This window comes from Trachinotus anak, unplaced genomic scaffold, assembly GCF_046630095.1.
Source record: "Trachinotus anak isolate AG129_WGS33_773 ecotype Australia unplaced genomic scaffold, CSIRO_AGI_Tana_v1 ptg000025l, whole genome shotgun sequence".
In the NCBI taxonomy this organism is placed as follows: Eukaryota; Metazoa; Chordata; class Actinopteri; order Carangiformes; family Carangidae; genus Trachinotus; species Trachinotus anak.
In genome coordinates, this window is record NW_027273876.1 from 16,231,711 (window position 1) to 16,241,341 (window position 9,631).

Here is a 9,631-nt window from a genome sequence, read left to right on the forward strand (position 1 = left end):
CAGTATGAAACCAAGATATCTTGTCCGGTTGACTTCATTTCATTTGTTAATATACATCCATTCCTGCATTTCAGGTCTGCAACACATTCCAAAAAGTTGGGACAAGGGCAATTCATGATTTGGTATAAAAGCAGTATCCACAAAAGGCTGAGTCTTTTAGGAGCAAAGATGGGCAGAGCATCTCCAGTTTGTCAACAAATGCAAGACAAAATTATTGAAATGTTTAAAAACAATGTTCCCCAAAGAAAGATTGCATATTTCTCTCTCTACAGTCAATATTTTATGAAACGATTTAAGGACTCTGCATGAATTTAATTGCGTAAAGGGCAAGGTTTCAAGCCTAAGCCGAACACCTGTGATCTCCGATCCCTCACATGGCACTGCATCAAGAACTGTCATTCATCAATAGCTAATATAACCACATGGGCAAGGGGTTGGCAAACCTTTGTCAAGCACTACAATATGGAGTTACATTCACAAATGCCACTTAAAACTTTACTGTGCAAAAAAGAGGCCTTATGTTAACCATGTCCAGAAGCAGCTCAACTTCTCTGGGCTCAGAGGCCTCTGGGATGGACCATTACACAGTGGAAACGTGTATTGTGGTCAGACGAATCAGTATTCCAGATCTTTTTTGGAAGAAATGGACGCCGTGTACTCTGGACCAAAGACGAAAAGGACCATCCAGACTGTTATCAGCAACAAGTCCAAAAGCCAGGGTCTGTCCTGGTATAGGGTTGTGTTAGTGGCCTTGGCAAAGGCAATTTACACTTCTGTGGTGGCAGCATTACTGATTTTAGAGCAACATATTCTGCCTTCAAGATGACATCTTTTCCAGGGACGTCTATGCATTTTTCAACGTGACAATGCAAAACCATGCTGCACACATTACACAGAAGAAAAGGGTATATGTACTGGACTGGCCTGCATGCAGTCCTGACCTGTCCCCAATACAGAATGGAGAAAAATGTGAGGACGACCCCATACTGTTGCATACCTTAAGACGTGTTTGCAGGAAAAATGGGACAAAATAACACCCGAAACACTTCATCACTTGGTATCCTCAGTGCCAAAACGTCTTATAAGTGTTGTGAGAAGGAATGGCAACACTACTAATGGTAAATGCTTTACCGTCCCAACTTTTTTTGTAATGTGTTGCAGGCCTGAAACGCAGGAATGGATGTATATTAACAAATGAAATGAAGTTCACCAGAGAAAACATGAAATATCTTGGGTTCATACTGTCTGCAATGAAAGAATAGTCAAAGTTTAAGAAATACTGCATTTTTTTTTTTATTTGCATTTTCCATACCTTCCCAACTTTTTCTGATTTTGGGTTGTATTAAGAAGGTGACAAAAAGTGTGTTAAAGAGAAAAAAGAAAAAAAAAAGTAAGTATTTCATTCATAAGATGTATGTTAGCACCAATGTTGTAACTATTTCTTATGTCCACAATATCAGAAATAGACAGTGAGAGACAGAAAATGAGAGACAGAATGATTCCATTAACCCATCAGCTAGTTTGGTGTGGTTTAGTTGTAAGATTTCCCTGCCACCAAACATGGTTTCTTGCCAGGACAAGAGCCCTGGGAGCAACGTGTACATCTTTATGGCAGATTGGAAGCTGAAGTGAGTCACTATTGGAAAGTGCCAAGATGGGCTGGGGCTAGCTGGTTAGCATGCTAACTTCGGCAGAAGAAAACATGTGGTGGGGACAAGTGTTAACATTGGCATTGGTTTCCACTGCTGGGGACAGCCCTTGGTGAGTAAAGGAATGAAGTTTGAACATTTCTCTCAGACTGGTCAGTGAACAGCTGTTAATGCTAATGCTGGCTATGTATCAATAGCAAAATGTACAAATGGCTCCTTTAAAGGCCTTTTTTAGGCCTTTTTTTTAGGCCTTTAAAGTCCATTTAAAAAACAGCCCACTTTGTGTGTTTTTGTCATTGTTTAAACTTTAACCACAGAATTGCATTACTAGTGTTTATGCCAAGTTGGTTAGAAAACTCTGCACGACACTACTTAAATGCCTGATTCTTAAAGTGAACGCCGAATAGTACTCGCCGTATTGGGAATAACAAGAGCTTCTCATAATCAGAGGGTGACAAATTATTCAAACTCAGGTCGTTTATGGAATCACATGAAATATTGTGTGCACGCAAACACTTTAACTTGAAACTTGAATCACTGCACTGAAAATAATCATGCTACAGAAAGGAGAAAATCTGCTTGGGTTAGGAGTTAGATTCCACAGTGGCTGTCAGAGCAAAAGCAGCCGTGGTAATGCAGAGTGTGGAAAAAGTGGCCACAGATGGCAAATTTTTTGTAATGTTAAACTACAGACAAACCCAAACCCCTCTCACTTCCTCTCTTATTGCCCAAGTCCTCCTGCCCTTTCTTGGTCATTTATTTCTCCTGAAACAGCAGGCGACAGTATAATATGGTCTGTTAGCCTGAGTCATTTCCCTCAGCAGTGTGATATACACGTCGGGAGAAATGCAGGTCACTCTGGAGGAAATGGTGCTGACCTAATTGAGTGAGGTACTGCATACAGCAGTTCAGATTACGTCTAATGATAAGAAATGTGAGCAGTGGGAGTGTGTGTGTGTGTGTGTGTGTGTGTGCCTGTGTTTATATGCATGGACAATCATTTGTGAGCTTGACAAAGACTGGGAGGGATAGAGAAGCAAAGAAAGAAAGAAAATAGGGAGAAAATGAGATTTATCTTGAAATGTATGTGAAAAAATGCTATTTCTTTAGCTCTGTTATTTTCTCTGCTTTCAACCACAGGTGTACTAGTAAACCAGATAGAAACTAGGGTTAGCAAGGATAAATTACAGTAGTTAAAAAGCTAGCTAAACAACAAATACAAGGTGAGCTAGGGTTTCCTACTGTAGCTATCGAGCTACACCATAAATAGTTCATACACTCACCACTCCCAATAAAATACACACTCAATAGTTCACTCAGTAAGTTAAGTAAGTTAAGTTTTTTTATATAGCACTTTTCACAGACACTAGTCACAAAGTGCTTCACAATTCAAGAAATAAAATCAAATGAATGAATTGAAATCAAAATACATCGAATAAAAGCAAAAATAAAAATGATATAGGCATGAGGAAAACAGATTGAAGACACCGAGCATAAAGAGCATAAAATACCACGTGCTACCTAAGAGCCTGTCTGAACGGAGGAGTTTCCCAATCACCAGGTCAGCAGTGAGCAGGAAATAGATATTTCGGACACTTACGGAGCCAGTTTGCGTTTGTCACTTGAAGGTAGTGAGCATGCTATTGCTGACTGCTTTTTTTGTTCCATTTTGAAGTTTTTCAGGGTGGAAACATTGACACACTAGGAATTCAGACCTTCAAGTGAAATAAACAAAATAGTGAATTATATAGAACAGTGGCTCCCAACTGATGGGCCAGGGCCCACTGGTGGGCCGTGACGCTTTTGCAAGTGGGCCATGAAACCATTTGCAAAACAGTTCAATGTTGGTGAAAAGAAAAGAAGAAGATATAAATAATGCTTTAAAATGTTTTAAGAGGAAATTATCTTTAAAAACACTGAAAACTCGTTTCATTGTTTTTTTGTTGTTTTTGTTTTTGTAGTATCAAGGCCGATCACTGTATTAGCATATTTGCACATGTGGGTTGCCAGTGTTTTTGAGATTTTCAGGCGAGCCACAAGTTGGAAAAGGCTGGGAACCACTGATATAGCATATAGAATGTGTTTTCAAACACAGCCTGATTAACAAGAGGTAGCTACTGTTGCTAACCAGCTAAAAAAAGAACTGCACCTATATAGGGGGTGGCATAGGACCCCTATCATGGCTGCCAAAGCATAGCACAGTGTACCCTCCAAAAAGTAAGGCCAATGATGGAGGATCAAACATACAAGGACAGGAATAGCAGCAGATAATACATACATACATATACATTATATATACAGTATATATATATATATATATATATATATAATTAATAATGACAGCCACAGAACTTATGTCATGTGTCTTGCCAGCAAGGATTTCCTTTCTTTCATCACTCATTTCCTTCATTCCTGTCGTCTTTCCCAACAGCATTTTTCAACACCGTCCTGCTGGTCATCAGCATGGTTTTGTACACAAACATATCAGCCAGTACTAATACTAATACTAACTTAAGTGTTGCTGTAAATTATATTTCCACAAAATATGGTTAAAATTAAATATGGAGATGCTTATGTGATTATTGATCATGATTGCCAGGTTTAACCTCATCACTTGATATATGTGTTCTATCGCCTGCAGTTGATTAAAACAACTTCAAAGACACCATCCACCATCATTACTATAAACTGAACATGTGGAAAATCATGGATTTCAGTGTATCTGGAGCACTGATGTTGCTAGTTGGTCCAAGTGAGTAATTCTCTTTCTTTTTTAACATCCAGTGCTAAAATACCCTTGAGCAAAGCATTTGCAACCACAGTTCACACCAGAATGCTTTAAACGTGTATTTCTATCTGTTAAGACTGCAGTCACGTTGCTTTTTTAGTTGTCTGTTTTATTCTGTCTTTTGGTTTGAAAGGCAGCATGAGGAGTGATTGATTGTGTGCATATGGAAATGATTGGTGGACTGCATCAGATCCTGCAGCTGATTAGCTCCTTTTGGAATCATTTGTCAAATATAAGGAGCCAAGATGGCGCGGACATGATGTGAAGGGAGCGCTCCTCTCCTCCCTGTCCCGATCAGCCACACAACTGTTTGCATCTTATACTATCCTTTATACAGCAGTTTGGAGCTGCCAGCATGGTATTTTGGAGGCTACTTGGGACTTTGGGAAGATGGGGTTACTCTCACATTGTGTCTTGGTCACCCGAAGACAGAACGTAACACTATCCAAACCACAAAAGGAATAGAACGATCACATGGCATACATGATGGTAAGTTGTCACTGAACGCACACCAGACATAAAAGACTGCGGAGGTCCCAGATGTTAAAGAATCACAAAAGTGGATAATCTTTTTCACGCTCAGTCAACCGTTACAGGATACAGACAGTTATAAAAGACACATAAATTCAGGGTGAAGGATGCGTCTTTATCCCTCTCAGATACAGACACATGGAATGAACCACAGTGCTGAGGCCAGGCTCCAGCGTTTGTCATGGGGGCTTTGTGATTCTTCCTCTCCAGCATGATTCTGCATACTTCGTCTTCTTTATGTGCTATGGTTGTATGTACAAGGCTAAAGCTTCTTTTGTGCAGGGATGAGTGATAGCATGTTGGATATGTTTAGGAAAGCTGGCACCATGGGAGCAGAGACATTCATGTGTTTATCTAAGCTTTGAATGGATGTGGCTTTCCTTTCCTCTAACTTATGTGACTGTTGTGTTGTCTCTGCTACAGGCCTGGAAGATCAAAGAGCTCCTTTTCTTTTTTTCCACGTTTCATTCAGGAAACCTGGACTTGACGAAATATTGGCTTGGCATTGGAGAAAGTGGTTAGTCACATGAGTAAGTCACTCATGTGGTATTTGTCTGCATCATGAATGTATTGACTAGGAAAGGATGAGTTTGTCGGTGCTGTTTACGCAAATGGCTGTTTCAGAGTCTAAATTATAAGGTGATCAGTCATTACCAGTCATTATTATCCTGACTTTCCATTATATTAGCTATTGGGTAGTGGATGCTTTGTGTTTCTCAGTATTTTACTGATCATCAAAGCTCTTTGTGTTTGTTGGTCAGTTCATTCATATAACTCTTTTTGCCTTAAGTACTGGTCAAAGTTTTACTGTTCCTCTACATAGCAAAAGATTGTTTGGCGGTTGACAACAGTCTTATACGTTCGTTGTATGTTTATATTAGATGAATCTTATAATAATAATATCATCAGATACAGTATATAGTTGTGTAGTCAAATGCATTTCAGTACAAACAACAACATGTCAATGCGTCAATCCATTTCAGTACTTGCAGTAGTAAGTGAATGCATCACTATTCACACGGCCGCAATGCACTGCGCTCATTCTGACTGTCCTCAGTTCAGTAGTATATTAAGGCTGTTGCTAGTCCAAGTTGTCATGTTTCATTCAGTACAAAACTATGCCGTACCACATGGGTGAGATGGCAAACTTCTAGATCATGCGCTGCAGTCGCAACCTGTGATCTAAAAGTTTGCCTATTTTTCACATGTGACGTACATCTTGCAGCAAAAATAGACAGAGAAAAGACCTGCTTATGTCATATTGACATCGCACCAGCAACTGACACCTTCCACTATAGTTTGCTATGTCTAGGCTGAATCTGAATATAACGCAGACATTAGAAATAGATATATATTTTTAACCATTTTAGCAGCTGCATGTGGAGACAGTGGCAATATGAGATATCTTCTGTCAAAAATAAATCAGAAATTAATTTATAATGAAGAGAAATCCAACATTCAAGTATCCTGCAACCTCTATGTAGACAGATAGAGCTGGCAGTATCAGCGATGCAACAATAGGCAGCTGGTGTGAACACAGCAGATCTGCAACGGCAGTCGCGACGCACACACCACACATCCTGTGTGCCCTCAGTGTCATTTCGCCACTGAGCAACCGGCCTTTGTTAAGAGATGAAATAGCTTAAAGAAATCAGGACTGCGGTATTTACTGAACTGTATTTTATGACATAGAATAAAACATGAAAATGTCTTGAGGCTCATGTTAACCACTAGAGGGGTGACAGGCAGGCAGCCGGTGAGCCCGAGACTGTTTCTCATTAGTCCTGCTTGGCCTAGAGCTCCATACAACAGCAGAGTGAATCATGGCAATGAGAGATGACAGTCATGCTGCAGACTAATAAATCCTGCAATGACATGCTTCGTCAGTTACTGCATGTCTGTCAAACACATCCAAGTGAGAAACAAGGATGAAAAAGCCGTTGGATTCAAAACAGGCAGGCAGTTAGAAAATTTCAATAAGCTGTGACGAGCTGCTTTGTTTTTATTTTTCACAGGGCTCTTTATGCATTTCACTTGCATTACGACATCTGCCAGTTTGTCTTTTTTTAAACATCAACGCCAACTGACATAATTACCTCCAATTTTCTAGAAACAAATGCCAGCTTTGAAAATAGCAGATTATTAACATTTAACAGACCTGCAAAGGAGTAAACCAGCTTCCCTTCCCATTTTCAGAGCTAGTTTGTCTATTAGCATGCAGCAACACAGTGAACTAAAAAAAAAACCCTCTGTTTCTCCTAATGTTTTCTTTCCTCGTCATCCTCTAGGAACTTGGAAAACAAGCAGTCTCCCTTCAAATTTATGACTAGACTAACAGAGCGTGTATTTTTAAACTGACTGGACAATGGGAAAAGTGGGATGACCAAAGTAAATAGTCGCACGGCCCAGTCGATTGCTTCTTTTGAGGCTGTTTCTCAACAGGGGTCCTCAGTACACTTGAGCTGGAAGCCCATTGGGTTTGGAGGCCAGTAGGAAGTGTCCCAACGGGCCTGGTTGAAGACATGACCTTAGAGTAGTACTGTATACTTACAGAGGGGATCACAGAGGACAATGTCAGCCTTTGAAAATGGACTGACCGGTCAACATTGGACAGTAGATACAAGTTGCTCAGAGGGCATCTAGTTTGGTGCCTTACTCTTAATTCCTACTTCTTGTGATTTCTGCTTGCCGAAGTCTTTCATTATGTTCTTTTCTGCCCTGAGGCCACTGTAGCTATGCATTACTGTAACCACACAGGATATGTTGTTTGTAGACTGTGTTTACTACGCATTGTATGTCTGTGGACTGACAGTGGCATGCATGGGACAGAACGAGCGCAGGCACACTCAATGGTTTCAGCTGTAACAATAGGTTTTGTTTGGCTGTTTTACTGGTGACATCAGTTGCTTCTTTTTAAGGGAGTGTCTGAAAACCCTGCTGTCGTTCCTTTTTTTAAGGGAGCGTCTGAAAAGCCTGCTGTCTGCTGAGACAGGCAACTTGCACTAACTTATGCCACACCTCGGATTCTATCTGCCTTTCTTTTCCCACCTTCAGCTTCCTTGTCAACAATTCCACCCACTAAAACACTTTTTCACAATTTTCTGTACCTTACTTATTATATTTTATTGCTATTGGACCATTTCCTTCTAAACCAAGTCAACTACTGACCTGTGTCTTTTCTATCAACTTCATGTGTTTTCTTTTTGGGTGAGACTGTTTTATGAAACCTCTGGGGTTCGTTTTGTCTTTCGCAGTGAGCTTCCTCTCTCTTTTCCTTTAGAAAATAATTTGGACGTTCCAAGTAAACTAAACCTCACGTTTAAATCTCCCCCTCTCTCATTACAGCGCCTCCACTGCCACAGGAGTAGCTGACACCCATCCAAGCTCCAGAATGCACCCTTCTCAAATCTACTCTTTATGTCTGGAGCTGGGAAATATGAGTTCAAACCCTGTGTAGATGTTGTTTTTTTTTTATTTCACTAATGGCTAACAGTCAATGTATATTATTTGCATGTGTTTATAGGATCTTTTGCTGATGGGTATAGGGCCATGAGAGCATGAAGTTAGAGCATAGCGCAAGCAGGGGCCCAGCGATATAACTATATACTGCCTTTCAGCCTGGACCGTTACTTCAGTCCTGGTTGAATTATTGTCGTCTAAAGAGCCACACTGCCAACATGACTAAAAACAACTCTCTGGCAGCGTACCGCTTACATCCACTTTTATATTTATTCACTTTATTGATACAAACTGCGCAGCTCAAATGTACAAAATGAACAACAGCAGAAATGCAGGGATGTCGACAGAGGCAGAGGTCAGTGGTGGGCAGAGAGAGAGAGAGAGAGGGGAACAGGGAGAGGGAGAGAGCAGAGAGGCACCATGCACACACATGGTTCGAGTTAGACTTCCATTAAGGACAATGTGGTCAGGAAGAAACTTTACATTTCACAGTTTAAGGGCATTTTTAAGACACTTCTACCCACCACTGAAAGGTCACTTTCAGACATTTTATATAGAGATAATACATACTGTGCAACTGGAATGACCAGAAGAGAACAACAATGGAAAACTGGAATGCTAACAAATGCAGAGGTCAACAGTGGTTTACATTGTAATGTAATATATAGTGAGTGGAACAAAAAATGTCAAGTACATAACTATAAAGCTTGCTGTAGGTTAAAAATTTGCAGTGGTAGATAGAAATCTTTGTCCTGTACTGCATTTGTCGGGCTTTTTCACGTGAGAGGCAGCCATATTGGAAGTCAGCTTTTGGGCTGACTGAAGCTAAAATTATACAACTTGACTTTCTCAACATTTTCAAACAGACATTGATAAAATATTGTGATTGAGGACAAGTCAGAAAAAGGCAGAATTTTATGTGCATATCAGCTGTTAACTAGCTAACAATAGTTACTATATAGTTTCTCAGAAGGTGGTTACGTAATTCTAAAGAAAATACCACATATGCATTCATCCGTAAATGTCTTACAGAGGAGTCAAGTCATTTTACTCAAGGTACTGCATACTCTCTCAAACTACAGGTTACCAGATTATTAGCTAACGCTTGACAACCGCACAATGCAAAACACCACTTGAAGATGGAGCTCAGAGGTACTTAAGCATCTTGAAGAAAGTGCAACTTCTTCTCTGGTAAGGCTCCATC